The sequence below is a fragment of the Bos indicus genome, chromosome 11, assembly GCF_029378745.1.
Source record: "Bos indicus isolate NIAB-ARS_2022 breed Sahiwal x Tharparkar chromosome 11, NIAB-ARS_B.indTharparkar_mat_pri_1.0, whole genome shotgun sequence".
NCBI classification, from domain to species: domain Eukaryota; kingdom Metazoa; phylum Chordata; class Mammalia; order Artiodactyla; family Bovidae; genus Bos; species Bos indicus.
The window spans coordinates 43,027,917-43,042,307 of record NC_091770.1 but is presented as its reverse complement, the minus strand read 5'-3'; the positions used below and the strand labels follow the sequence as shown (position 1 = coordinate 43,042,307).

Genomic DNA, 14,391 nt, shown 5'->3' with positions numbered 1-14,391 from the left:
TTGACGAGGATGGGGCCAGATTTGGAGAGGGTGGGGGCTGGAGGTGGGAAGAGACGCAGCAGGGTAAAAGGCAAGAAATAAGGCTTCTGTAAGGAGAAGAGGAAAATAGGAAAATGAAGCAGAACTAGAAAAATGACAAAGTGTTGAGTGCTGATTTATTGCAGAAGCCTCTGGTCATTTCCATATATTGAAATGCGCCCAAGCGGCCAGTCAGTCAATTTCTTTTGAGCTGCTGCTGCCGCTGCCCACGGGCTGCCCACGTGACTCCCCCTCAGTCAGCCTCTTTACCACCCAGCCCCAGAAACAGATAGAAGAGGAAAGAAAGAGTGTGAGGCAGAGAAAGCATCTGTGTACTGTAGTGGGTGATTTGGAGAAGGAGACATTTGTGTGGGTCTTTGGGAAAGAAGGAATGTGGCCTGGGGAGGGGAGAGGTAGGTTTCAAGCTCCATTCAAGTGTTACATCCAGTTACTCTCTCTGGCACCTTTCCATCTCCCTCTCCTCTCTCTTTTTCCCCACTCTCCTCTTTTCCTCTCTCTCGCTCCTCCTTTAAGCAGTTAAGAAAGAGGACAGAATACAGAGATAGAAAAGTCTATCTATCTACAAATATATAATGGGGATGGTGTGGAGAAGTAGGAGATTCAAGTCAGATTTTATTTTGGTTTTATTTTGGTGTCCATTGCTTTGGTAGATTTTTCTTAAAGAAAGGCACACACACACACACACACACACAAATCCTAGATAAAAGCCAGTGAGTTGTTAAAAATGAATTTGCAGCATTAGAGCTGTTAGCATCATTCAGCAAGCAGCAAGCTTGATAATTTCCAGGTGTTGGGGAAAGCCGTTGTCCGGGAGCTCCTACAGAGCTTATAAATCCCTGTTGGGAGAGAGAAAAAAAATCTTTGGAGGTGAATGAAATATCAAATCACAAGACTCCTATGTAGATTTATGATTGCATAAGAAGCTTGATCATTTCCATATACTGAAATGTGCTGTCCTCCTGAGCCTGCCCAGCCCTTCTAGGAGACGAGGCGCTCCGTTCTGCCTTGATCAATGTTGACTATGAAGCAAGAAAGGGGGGGTTGGTGGTGGAAAGCAGGCTGGCACCAGATGGAGCGGGGTCTCGGGAAAGGTCAAGGTTAGCCCAGGCTGCTATTGAGCCGGTAGCAGCCTCACAGATAGATCTCTGCCTCGAAGGCACCCACTGGGGCTTCTCAAAATCAAATCTAATAGAAAAGGCAGTCACAGAATGAAATCGCTTCATCTGAATGCTAAAATTGTTATTAGGCTACATTAGAGAGATATCAGGCACGTGGTTACCAAAAAAGGGAGCATGCCTAGCAGTTTGTGTCTGAAAGAAAAGCTATGAATATGTTGATAACATCAGTAATAGGCAAGTAGAGGAGATGGATATCTTTTTTTTTTTTTTTTTTGTCTAAAGACCAGATTAACATATTAAATGAACATATTTTTCTCTTTTTAGCAGGTCTACCTTATATTTTGATGTACTTGGAATTCTTATTTGGTGGGGGGGGGGGGAGTGAAAAAAAATCACTCAGTCCAGAAATAGGTGATCTGTATTGATCGAGAAGTTTGACTCACTTGAGGAATTTTGTTAGCATCTTTCACCAGGTATGTGCCTCTGGAAATTCATCCCTCAGGCATTACATTGGGGGGTTGACATCGCCTTGGAAATCAGCCGTTCTGGCTCTGGACCACTGGAAATCCATCAGAGGCCTTGCCTTCTTCCCTCTTCTCCCCCCTCCTCTTTTTCTTTTTGCATTCTTTTTAGACACAGAGTGTTTTTGGAATAAATTTCATCCCACAGGCAAATGGCAGCCTAGGAGAGTGCCTGGGACCAGACATACGTACATTGCCTGTTAGGGTAGTCACACTAACATTTTTCAGGCAGTCTCCCCCCCAATTATCATAATGAAACCCACATTAGCTGTTTTTAACCTACAGCACAGCCGTATCTTAAAGAAGGATTTAGTCTTGTAAAATAAATGCGGGCTACACTAGATTAAACATGATGACTGCACTCCAAGGGTTAATAAATTTAGAATTAACAGATCATCTCAGCTTGATACAGCTACTATAGATGATTTAATATGCAGCCTAAGCAGGTTGACAGTCAGCTCACAGATGCAGATAAGATCAAACAGTCTCTTGATTCAATAGATTGAATGATTGTACTGAGTGTCTAGAAGGTGAGTGACAGAACATATATGGCAGGGGTTCTGGTAAAACGGAGCTTCAATTCCCAACTGCTGTTTTGTGCACTGGTTTTCTTTTGCTACCAGTTCACCTTCTGTGGCAAGAAAATCCAAAGTGGTGGTGGGGGTTAAAAATTCTCTTCATTGTATAGAGTAGTGGGAGCTTAAGTTTTGAGTAAGGAAAAGATGGATACCTTTAATATCAAGATCTATTTCTAATTAGTTCTCCCTGGTAACTAATACCCACCATTCCCCTTTCCTCTCTCTCCTCACAGGCTCTTAGGTCAGGGCTTTACAGACAGGATGCAAGATTCCTGGATGATGCAGATAAAGGCAGCCTACTGAAATTATATAGGTAATTTCCTCAGTCCTCTGCTTTGCTCTAACTGTGAAGATCTGAATATGGAGATGAGGTGTGAAGAGGAGTTGAAATTCAAACTCTAGTATGTAGTCACTGTGAGGTGTTTATGCTAGGAGAGAGCTTACATTTCTATAACTGATGTTAAAAGCTGGCAAAACTAGGGGGCTTGGGGAAGACTGGGGAGGGTCCAACCGAAAAAGTTAAGAGTAGCTGTGTTATCAGGCCTTGCTTTTGGCGCCCTAACTAGAGTTTCTAATACCTAACTTAGCTAGTTTTTTAAAAAAGATTTAATTTCCTTTATCCATTCAGACTCTAGTAGTATTTAAACAGGAAGACAAAAACAATTTTAATAGAAGTGTATGTGATCTGATATGATAGACAAGTTTATAACAGTTTTTATGATTTGATCAAGAACAAGGGCTTCTCCTAAACCCATTAGATTCTGTCATGTGAATATATATTCAGGCAATTTAAAAATGCATATTATGTATTCACTAGACCGGCACGGTCTGAACTGTATCATGTTATTCTGTCCTATTACCCGCCTCCCCAAGTCTGAATATGGAAATCTATAATAGAGTGACTTTAGAGCTGCAGCAATCAGTTTTCCAATGTTTGTAACTTGGTTTCATTTATTTATTTTATTTCATTTTCTTTTTTAATATCAAAATGTCCAGTCCACACCATGAACTAATGGCCCACAAAATTTTCCTTTATTAAATAAAGTCATTTAAAACTGAGTAATAGCCCTACATGCTGTTAACACTTTAACTTTTCCCTTCCTGCTCTAATGTCCTAGTGGGTAACTTGATATGCTTCTAACTCAGATTTTATTATTGTTGGGTAACCTCTAAAAAAGTCTTAGAATATTCAACTCTCATAAAGTGCTATTCTGGGTCTTGATATGCTGTGTTTTGTTTTCCTGAGAAATAAAATTTATGTAACCTGCATATTTAAAGATTTTGAGCTAAAAGCAGATTGTCCCAATTTTAGGCTGAGTAAAGTGTTTCAAGTGAGATCTGTGATGGGCAGGAGGAACTTTGAACTGGGTATGGCTGTTCCTGGGGCAGAAGTAGTGGGCATTTATTTCACATATTAACCATATCTAAATGCTTCCGAATTTTACTCTCCCTTTCTTGGACAACCTGTGATTGCAGCAGGGGGCACTCCAACATACGAATTACTTGGAAGTGGGAAGCTCAGGCTCTCCTGTTTCCCCATCTACTTGGAGGCATAACCACTGAAAACAGTTATCTCTCAGACATTTGCATATTTATGGTGCCTCCTGCAGGTTCCTGTGATTGCTTTACAGTCAGGAAAGGTAACAGAAAAATATATATCCTCCTTTAAAACGTGAAAAAGGATCATATAGGAACAGTGACTCTAATAGGAGACTAATCCTTGCAAAGCCGGTAGCATGAAATTTGTTTCTGGACTATCTTTGTTTTGGTGTTGTTTTAGGATTTGAAGGGAATATTCTGGAAGTTGTAGCACTAAGTCTCCGATCCCTTGAAGATAGATATAGGAAAATACTTCACATTTTGAGAGAAAAAAATTAGCCTAGACTTACTTATTTATTGAGTGAATACCTCTAAAGAATAGAAAATTCCTTACAGACATGGAAAAGCCACCCAATGGATCACTTAAAAGCCTAGTTCCATGGCACATATATTTTTTTAGTCCTAGTCATAAGCAATGAACAATTGTGCAGTGTAGCTTTGGATATAAAAGTTAATTAGGTCTCAGAAGAGAATAGTTTCATTTTTATTGGCTCTGAGTTCCAAGGATACCTTTGATACACCTTTCCTCTCAGCCCCTTTTGACCTTCTTTGTGGAAATGGTACAGGGCCTAGACACGCAGGCTTGTTTGGTCCTGGATGCCAGATTTTTGTTCCTCTGCTCACTCTCTTGAAAAGCATTCTACCAGAGGAAGCATCATCATTGAAATTACACCCAGAAAAAACCTAATCTTATCTCCACTTCAGGACCAAGGTGTAGTTAATGTGATCTTTTTCAAGGGTTTTAGTTCAGGGAGAGAATTCATATACTCTGGCAACTGGCAGCACCTGAATGCAGAAATGGGGGTAGGGGGGTGGGCTGAAGCTTTATTTCTAAGTGGTCCAGTTTCCTTGTGTCTTCATCAGAACCTCATCCTTATGTTATCACAGGTCTATCGTACTTCATTTCCTTCCCTCCTAAAAGGCCAGTGTACAGGGCTCATAGAACTGACATCAGCAATCATCAGCAAACATCCTGAGCGATGGTGGAATTCTGCAATACACAGCCTTTTCTGTATCCCATCCTTTCTATGGAAATGCCTATCAAAATCAAGGGGATGAAAATAATTTTTCCTGCAATTAGACTTTACATAATAAAGACACAGGGTAGTAAAAATAATACGTGCTATCAATAATACATGGTGACATAAATGCCCAAACTGTGAGCAGAAGGATTCTCTTATCACACATTAGTCACCACAGCAGTATATGTGCTTATGCACTACCTTTCAGTGTAACATTAGGCAATATATCTGTTTGTTATTCTGGCTAGGGAGATTCTCATTAAAATAATTACTGCCATCATCTGATTATTTCAGTGCAAGTTTACTCACAACGTTTAGGCCTTTGGTTTCATGCTAGAAAAAATATATACTTCAAGATTAATGTTTATTTCCTTGCTGCTGGTCAGTCCCTTGTCCCTAAAATAAAATGTAGAAAAGATGCTACCTGAAATCAGGGGCTCTTTTGCTCCTTTCAACTCCCATAATGAGAAGCTTCTTTCTTCTAGAATGTTTAAAAATTGATAGTAATGAATCACAACTTCTTAGCATTGTCAGAGATATATTAATTTTCAACTGTTCTACAAAAACCAGATATCACGTTGGTCTTACTGAGGGTAACATATCTGAAAACACAGGCCTGGGCTGAGCATTTCCCATTATTTTGAGAGATCCAAACCCTTAAATGTGAAGATCAGTGGAAATATAACAATGTAGCTTGGAATTCTAAAGATGTTACTAAAACTAAAGTCTTATCAATTGAAAAAGAAAACAAACTAGTTCCATTTTGGTTTGAGGTTGCTTTTCAGTTTGATTTATTTATGCTAAAGTAAAAGGAAAAAAAAAATGAGAGTTGCAAGTTCCCATTAAGGGGAGTTTACTTCCTGTAAAACATATATTTTTAAATGAGCCTATTTTTAATTTTTTAGAATCTTTAAATCAACACACACAAAACATCTATAATCTTAGCAAAACCCCTTTATGTGCTTAATATTCAAATAATTAACATATTTGCCTTATTCCCCTCATGTTTACTTTCAGAAACTGAATTTACTTTGAAAATCTACTAATCTTGTGTTTTCTCCTACTGATTAAGCTCGGAGTTCAAGATTCGATCTTTTGAGAAGAGAGGGTCGGGATTCTCATTCTGTCATATCTGCTATTTCCCTTGTTTCCTGAGCAAGGCCACAGAAATCACCATGTACAGATGGGTGGGAAAGTGGGTGCCATTATAAGGCTCTGTGGGACTTGCTTCTTTCAAATGAGAACCAGCTAGAACAGGCCTTGATATTTAAAGAAAGTAGTATCTGGAGAATCAGGCTCCAGAATTAATCTCTCAGAGTTATTCTGTGTTGCAATGTACTTGGATTTTGGCTGTTTGCATATTTTATTGCTTTTCAAAATCTGAGAATTGAGAACAATAAAAAGAAGATTTTACCTATGGTAGAAAGGATTTTGAAGTTCCCAGGAATCTAAGTGGTCTACTTCATCTTTTATTCATGTACAAAACATTTCCTAAGGTCCTACTCTGTGCTGAGGGGTAAAAAGATGAAAAGAACAGAAGCTCCTATAAGTATGTGACAACCCAGGACTTGTCAGGTGATAGCTTTTATGACGTAAGTTATTATATGAAATATACACAGACAGACATGCAATTGTTTCCTCCTGACACAAATGGGCTTGCTGTTTATTCTGTGTAGGTTAGATAGCAGTGCAAATGGCCCATACTTCTTAACTATTTAAAAAGTGAAATAATGTAATTTTCCACTATATGCATATTTAATGTATTATGGAGCAGACAGGAATACTTGTGTCTTTTTCACCTGCTGAAACAACAGAAAATGCATTTGTGCAATTCATTCTTTGATTTAGCATGAGTTCAATGCCTACTATGTGTTAGGGAAGTGAAACAATGTCGTTTAAAAAAAATGATACATTCTCTAATGGTGTTAGAAATAGTCTCTGAAATTGCCTACAAAACAAATGTAATACAGAAAGCTTATTTCTCAAATAATTAAGCTATTTAATGTCATAAAAGCTGAAAACGATAGAGTATCATAGATATATTCATGACCAAACCTCATTATTTGCCATTTTTATTTCTGAGAAACCAAGTTCTTTCTTCAACTAGTGTCAGAAGTAACCAGAGCTGTGTCCCCTCAAATTAGTCCTTGCTTAGAATTCTTCAAATCAGCAATGTGAAACCAGGGCTACCCAAAGCAAGGAAAACAGTATGTATCTGTATGGCTTTGGCATGTGTGACTTGTGAACTTTGTATGATGTGCTTCTGCCTGTGTATGTGTATCTTAGTGCCTTAAAAATGAAAGCCATCCAAGAGCAGAAACCACATCTCATGTCTGTTCAGGGCTGTACTCCATAAAGAAAGAATAACAGTCCTTAGGATCAGATTCTTCATTTTATAGGAATCTGGAGGCTTAGATAACTGACCTTGTGCAAGAGATTTTTTTTTTTTTTTAAGAAAAAATGAAAACAGGCAAATTGTATACAACCAGGAATGGGAGACCAAAGAGATTTATCTTCACCAAGCTGACAAAAATGATGAAATAGGCTTTTTCTACCACAAAAGTTTCCTTTGCTGAATTTGGCAGGAAAAAATAAAATACGGATGATTAACTACTGGGGCAGGGGGGAAGATGTCTTAATTTCTGGAAAAGGGACCAGAAGAGCCAGAGCTCTTCAGTAATCTCTGGGAACAATTGGTACACATCTGGAATGGTTGTGGGACTAGGCAGGCGTTTCTGGGGTTTATAAGAAACTGGCAGAAAAGGAACTTGAGCCTGGTAACATGTTTTGATGACTGCTTCTCTTTTAGCTAATTTGAGCAAAGACCAACTAAAGCTATTGTGAAATTAGAATGATCAAGGCCCTGTGGTCCTTGATGGCCTGATTTGGTGGTCTGATTTCAGTCAGAGAGAACAGAGAAAAGGAACTGCTCTTCTTCTGGAAGTGAAAAGGTTTCTAAATGCAGATATGGTGGCTGCAGTCCTTGGTGGCTCTTTCTCTGTATGAAGTTAGTGAACTTAGGGCTTGCCCAAAACACCCACCCAGGGCTACATCTTGGTGTGCAGGGGAGGGAAACAGAGCAGCATGCATTTGAAAACTTCATCTGAACTCATCTACCACCTCATCTTTGTGCAATGGCTTTTCTGATGGAACAAGAGTTGGAGAAGCAAAAGTTTGAGCTTTTTAGCTACATCTTTCATCCTATTTCTGCTGCCCTCTGATGGACACGTTAACTAGGGAAACCACTCCCACCCTCATGTCCAACCCCTTCCATCTCTACCACTATGACCTCATCACTATTACCCATCATCATGATCACCACCACCATCTTTGTTTTCCTTAGAATTAGCATCAACCACATCATCACTAACAAACATTACATATTATGGTGATGGTATACCAAGTTAATAGAACAGATTTCAGAATTCTGGTCCATTAGATAATTCAAGATAAATTCTTCATCAATCTGTCAAGAACCAAAGTCAAGTAGAGACATTTATGGTGTTTGTGTAGAGTCCTTGGATAGTCCACTGCTGACTATACAGTGCTGGTTGTTGCTTTCTGAACAAACCAAATGATATCAGGAAAGCTACAAAATTTTGAAATAAGACGGCAGTTCCTCTATTGTTTTTACTACATAGATAAGACAAAAACATTTCAGATACTTTATTTCTTCTCTTCAGTCAATTTATACTTTTTCATCAGAATGTAACATAGCATGTGTACCTCTGTGTATGTGTATGAGGTTGCATTCCTTGACATAGTGTTGAGTTTTTTAGTTTGTATGTGTGTGTTTCTCTGTGTGTGTGTCCGTGTTGTATGTATGTACTCCAGGGTAATAAAATAGTAAAAAATTATAATAATGGCAAACAGTACTTGTCCAAATAAAGGACTAACTGCCTATAAAATTTCCTTTTAGACAGTGAAGTCATAGCTAGAAGTTGGCAAGAAGACCATCTGAAACCAGTAAAAATCATTTCTGTGATGTTGTGTAAGGAACAGAGGGAAGAAAGGAAGGTGGGAGGGAGGGGGAACGATGGGGGGACTGAGTGAGAGAGAGAGAATATTTTCAAAAGCTCTTCTTCCACTGAGTTATTCTTTTATAAAACAACTTCACATCTGGACTGATAGGTTGAATTCCACCCAGTGCCATTTAAATAGCCCAAGTTATAAACCTCTTAAACTTGGGGTTTATAATAGAAACACTGACAGACCCTTAACTATAGTGCCTCTATAGTAATGAAAGCACAACTATTTCATTATAGCAGTGTCTGGCAGGGCTGCTATAATTAAGAGTCTGTCAGCGTTTCCATTATAAACCCAAATTTTAAGAGGTTTTTAACTCACATTGTTTTAAATCACATTGGGCTGAAACTTGCTGTTCAAAATGTCAGACCAGATGTGTGTGTGTGCTGTTTTGTTTTTCCTTCTATTTACCCACTCGGGCAAAAAAAAAAAAAAAAAAAAGAGAGAGAGAGAGAGTAGGAGAATAGGTGAAGCTTGTTTTAAGACTGGGTGTGAAAAACATGTATTGAAAAAATTATTCCTCTGTTAAAAGCAAAAGATTTATTGGGGGATGGGTGGGCACACAGAAAATGAAGTTTAAGGTATTTTTCATTTCTGGTTTTTCTGATTGTATTGTTTTCTTTTAGAGCGCTCTCATTTGGGAAACCAGATTTGAACACATCCAAAGAGTAACATTAAAACAAAGAATTTTCTGATAGTAGGTTCTTTTGTTGCTGTTGTTGTTTAGTCGCTAAGTCATGTCCGACTCCGCGGACATGCAGCACTCTTCATGGACTGCAGCACTGGGTTCTTGACACTGGTTTATTTGGAAGATATTTGATTATGTAGATTGTTGGAGGTGATGAAAATATCTTGCGTTGTATTCTTGCAAGATTCAATTGTTCAGCTGTTCTGATCTTTGGGATAATCCTTCTAAGCTCACCATCCTTGGTGGGAATCACTTTTAGGCTAAAATGTACTCTTACAGAAGAGTTATCTGATCAAAGCCTTACTGGTTCTGGGGGAAACTACTAGAATTTGAATGGTTATGTTGGTTTCATTTATGTGGTGATAGGATTTATTCACTTATTCACTCAAAAACCTTTCGTTGAGAAGCTACTGTGTGCTAAGTATTATATTTGGACATTTGGACATTTCTAATATGGTCCACTCGGAGAAGGCAATGGAGACCTCCTCCAGTACTCTTGCTTGGAAAATCCCATGGTCGGAGGAGCCTGGTGGGCTGCAGTCCATGGGGTCGCTAAGAGTCGGACACGACTGAGCAACTTCACTCTCACTTTTCACTCTCATGCTTTGGAGAAAGAAATGGCAACCCACTCCAGTGTTCTTGCCTGGAGAATCCCAGGGACAGAAGAGCCTGGTAGGCTGCCATCTCTGGGGTCGCACAGAGTCGGACACGACTGAAGCGACTTAGCAGCAGCAGCAGCAGCAGCAGCAATGTGGTCCACTGGACTGGCTTCACTGCCCAGCATCTATGTGTCTTTGATGTCAATGTTAGGGAGTTATATTGGATATTTCAGTGTTCCAGCCAGAACACCTTTCTGTCTTCATAGGAGCCTCTTAACGTGGCGAGACTTACCACCAGCCCCAACACATTGTTGACTCAGCACACAGCAACCCAGTCTAGAGGTAAGTGTAGGCTTATTTAGAGCAGATCCAGCTTTTTACTTCCTACTTTGCTCCCTTCCTTCTTTCCTTCCTTCTTTCTTTTCCTGGGGTGGTTTGGGGAAGGGGGTTGGGGGGGGGATAGAGCCATCCAGGTACGTGAAGTAGTCTGCCAGTCAGCTAAATGCTTTCATCCCATTTTTACTGCCCCCTGATGGAGGAGTTAACTAGGGAAAACAACCGTCACCCTCATCTCCAACCCTTACCATCTCTACCATCTCAGCTAAATGTCCAGGGAGCCTCTGGAGAAATGCCATACTGTTTCCCCAAGAGCCTCCCGGGGGAAGTCTGTCCCTTTGCAGGTGTAGACACTGCCCTCCAGGGGCCTCCTTAGGTCCCAGACTCTGAATCATACTGGGAGCAGAGGAGGAAGAAATGTTATAGTGGGTGGGGGCTGAGGGAGGCTTGGAAGAAGAGGTGACTGTGGCCCTCATGCTCACCTTTCAGTTTGCGGTGCCCACACAAAGCCCACCCCCCTCCTCAAGCACAACCTCCTTTCCTTTTTAACATTAATTTTACCTTTGTCTTAACACCCTAGCACTCCCACTCTTAGAACCCCAAAACCTATGCCAAGTGATGAATCCAAACCTAAGTTTTATTTTTTATCGAGATGACTGTCCATTCTCTATTTTCTGAACTTCCATTAGGAAGAAAAAAAAAAAAAAACCAGAAGTAAAAAGCAAGGTGGGAGCGATTATATTAACCATTCATTCATTTATCTTTAAGTCTGTAAAGGTGTTCCCTGCTAAAGGCAGACAGTGACTATTTTATTTTAATCTTGTAGTTTCTATTGAGACAGACCTTTTAACCCTTAGTTCTCCAGCTCAACCTGAGTCCCCCACTCCAGGCGATCCTCGGCACGAGGGCTGGGACCGTATTAAGCCTGCCTCTTGGAGCTGTTTGTTGACCACATTCACGTTCAGAGCCCTGGAGCTAAAAGCACTTTACACCATAAAATAAAAGCACTGTCTTTTTTTCTAAAAGGTTACGTCTGGAGGCCACGCGGCTCATACTTCATACCGAAAACTACTGAAAGGACTATGAAATCCTCTATGATTTACACTCTCTCACTGCATTAGGGTATAGATCTACTCGACTCTAAAAATACGGTGGGTTTCTAACCGACGTGAATATATGTGCATTATTTCAGAAAGTCTGTTAGAAAACTTGTCAACACATTATAAAGCATAAACCAGGACTTGGCTATTAAGTACGGAGATCAGAGGCAGAATATATACTGCAGGAAGTCCTGGGGAGTCTCCTCCGCGGGCAAGATAGAGAAGGGGAGGAGGAGAGGGGAGGGGTCGCCTGGTGGCCTGGAGTTTACACGCAGTTTTGTCACCGAAGGTTTGGGAAAGAGCCCACCAAGCGTAATTAGCCCTTCCGTGGAATCAGCAAAGGTTCTACAGCTCCACATGAAGTTAACAGAAACGCCAGAAAATAATTTTAACGTTGTCATAATTTATTACTTTCTAAAAGCTACTTTTGGAAAGTAAATATACTGACTGTGTATCCAAGTGTGAGCGTTTAAAGTGACCTTTCACCCCTCTACAAACCCACCTGCATCATTAATCAATACTTACGTAATATTTTCAAAGCTCTTAAAACAACATGTTTTTATTTCTTTAAACACACAGACACACCTTCCCCCTCCCCCACTTTTGGGCGCTTTAGCGAGCATCCAGCAGCAATGAGGGAGGGGGCGTCACTCGTAGAGGCAAGCAGGAGGGACCGGAGTGGGGGTCCGCGACCAGGAGGGAATCGAATGCCAATACTGAGCCTTGGTTTTCTGGACTGGGTGAAATCAGGCTGGGGGAGGGGCGGGAGTGGAGGGTAGTTCCTATTTCACTCTGGGCATTTTATGATGGTGAAATTAAATATATGTTAATGGTGGAAACGTCGCTACTTACCTCTCCATGGGCACCCAGGGAAGGCAGCTGCAAAATTGGGTTTTAAAGGTACGTTTTAAGATGTGGTTTCGGAAGGAACCCCCTGGAATCTGAAACAAGTGCAATAACATAGCAGACCTACTTGTAACTAAGTGCTTAATTTCCTATGATTTTTTTAAAAAGAAAATCAATAAAATGTTGCCAGTTATTTATTGGAAATAACCACAGATAGCGGCCCTGATAGGGTGCCGGTTTTAGAGAGCACACAATTGTGTAATGAATTGTAATTCAGAAGACTGTTAAATGTGAACCACAGAACCTTTCAGAGGTAATAAAGTCATTACTTTTTACACTACAGCCAACCCTGAAAAGCTTTATACACACCATTATATATAAATCATACATATATATTTCCACAACACACATTCGCTCATTTATATACCTTCTCTGTATATGGACTTTTATGGATGGATGGGAAAAATATTTAAATTTGAAAAGCTCGGTTCCGGAAAGAATCGGACTCACTATTGTTACCTGAAGGGAATTTTATTTATTTTTTTTTTATTTTTCAAAGGCCTCCCAGTTGTACTTTTTTCTTCCCTCTCCTCACCTTCCCTCCAACCATTCTCCTCCACGACCGGCTCCCCCCACCCTCTCCCCTGCAATGATATTCTTTTGGTCGGTCTAAGGCTAGTTGAACAAGATTTAAAAAAAAAAAAAAAAAAAAAAGACAGTAGTGGAAAAGAGATGCTGACCTGCTCTGAAGAACTCGTGAAAAGGGGGAAATGGTATAACGCACACGCTACAGAGCTTTACTGCAAGTGAATCTTCCTGCTTCTTAAACAGTATTTGAGTCCCCCCTCAACCCCCACCAAACTGGAGGGAAACAATAACAGCAAACCACATTTACACAAACTCGGTCCAGCCCACATTTCTCCCACTGTTGAGCACCAAAACCTCCTTTTCTTCCTTAGAGGGGCCCGAAGCTTCGCCGAGCAAGGCAAACCAGTTCTTTTCTAATGGGTTTGAAACTTTACTAAGACAACACAGGAATAAACAGCCGCTGGCCGGCGCGGCTGGGAGATGGGTGCGCGCCTGCGAGCCGGGGGCCCTGGCTTAAGACAATAAAGCACACCGCCCAGGAGGTGCATTTACGAAAGCGACGTCCCTCAGACTAAGGAGGGAGAAGAGAAAACACGAGGGTTCATGGAGCCTCTTGGAGGAGAGGGAAAGAAGGCTCCTCGCTCTGCAGACCCATACTTGTACACGTCCACCTGCAGCTCGCAGTCTCGCGGGCCGCGGCCACCCATACCCCCCGCTGCACCCTCCGCTCCTCCCTTGGACCTGAGTCCATTTTCTTCTCCCCCCTGCCCTTCCGGATTTGAAATCGCAGCGCGGTCTCTCGGCGGCGGCGTCGGCTGAGGCTACAGGGTGGCGCAGGCAGGCGGGGAGACTGGGAGGCGGGAGACGCCGGGGGACTTTGCAGGCACGTTTCTGAATAAACTTTCCAATCGCAGGGGGTGCTGTTGCTGTACATTTTACGTAAAACTGAAAGTATCCCACGCCAGGAGTGAAGCCCGCTTTTTGACAGCAGCAGCGCGCGCGCGCGCGCGTGTGTATGTGCATTAAAGAGACAGGGGTTTATTTCCAACAGGTCTTCCCTAATTTCCCGGGAAAGTCTGCAGAAAGGCCAGACCTGGGCTGCGGGCTCCGGCGGGTGCAGCTCCGCCCCGGGCGCCCAGAGAGCGTGGCGCTGACCCGGGGCGGTCACCCCACCACTGTGGCCTCCCCGCTGCTCCCGCGAGCCAGTCGCTCTTTCTTTATTCCCCATTTTCTTTCCCTGGGTAACTGCACTGGACTAGTTGTGCTCTGCCCGTAAGAAACATTTTCTTGCCGTTCCTCGGTGCTTTAGCAGTAGCTCTGGAGTGGGAGGG

The 14,391-nt window shown here is 41.5% G+C and overlaps 1 long non-coding RNA gene across 1 annotated transcript in view; it reads left to right on the top strand.

The window, feature by feature from the left end:
* The window catches only part of LOC109566098 (uncharacterized), a 30,316-nt gene extending 17,502 nt beyond the window's left edge, over positions 1 to 12,814 (top strand). Inside the window, exons 3-4 of the long non-coding RNA XR_002181749.2 lie at positions 10,457 to 10,532; positions 11,553 to 12,814. This is a non-coding gene — a long non-coding RNA (uncharacterized lncRNA). The remainder of the gene's footprint in view (positions 1 to 10,456; positions 10,533 to 11,552) is intronic.
* The last annotated feature ends 1,577 nt before the right edge of the window (positions 12,815 to 14,391 follow it).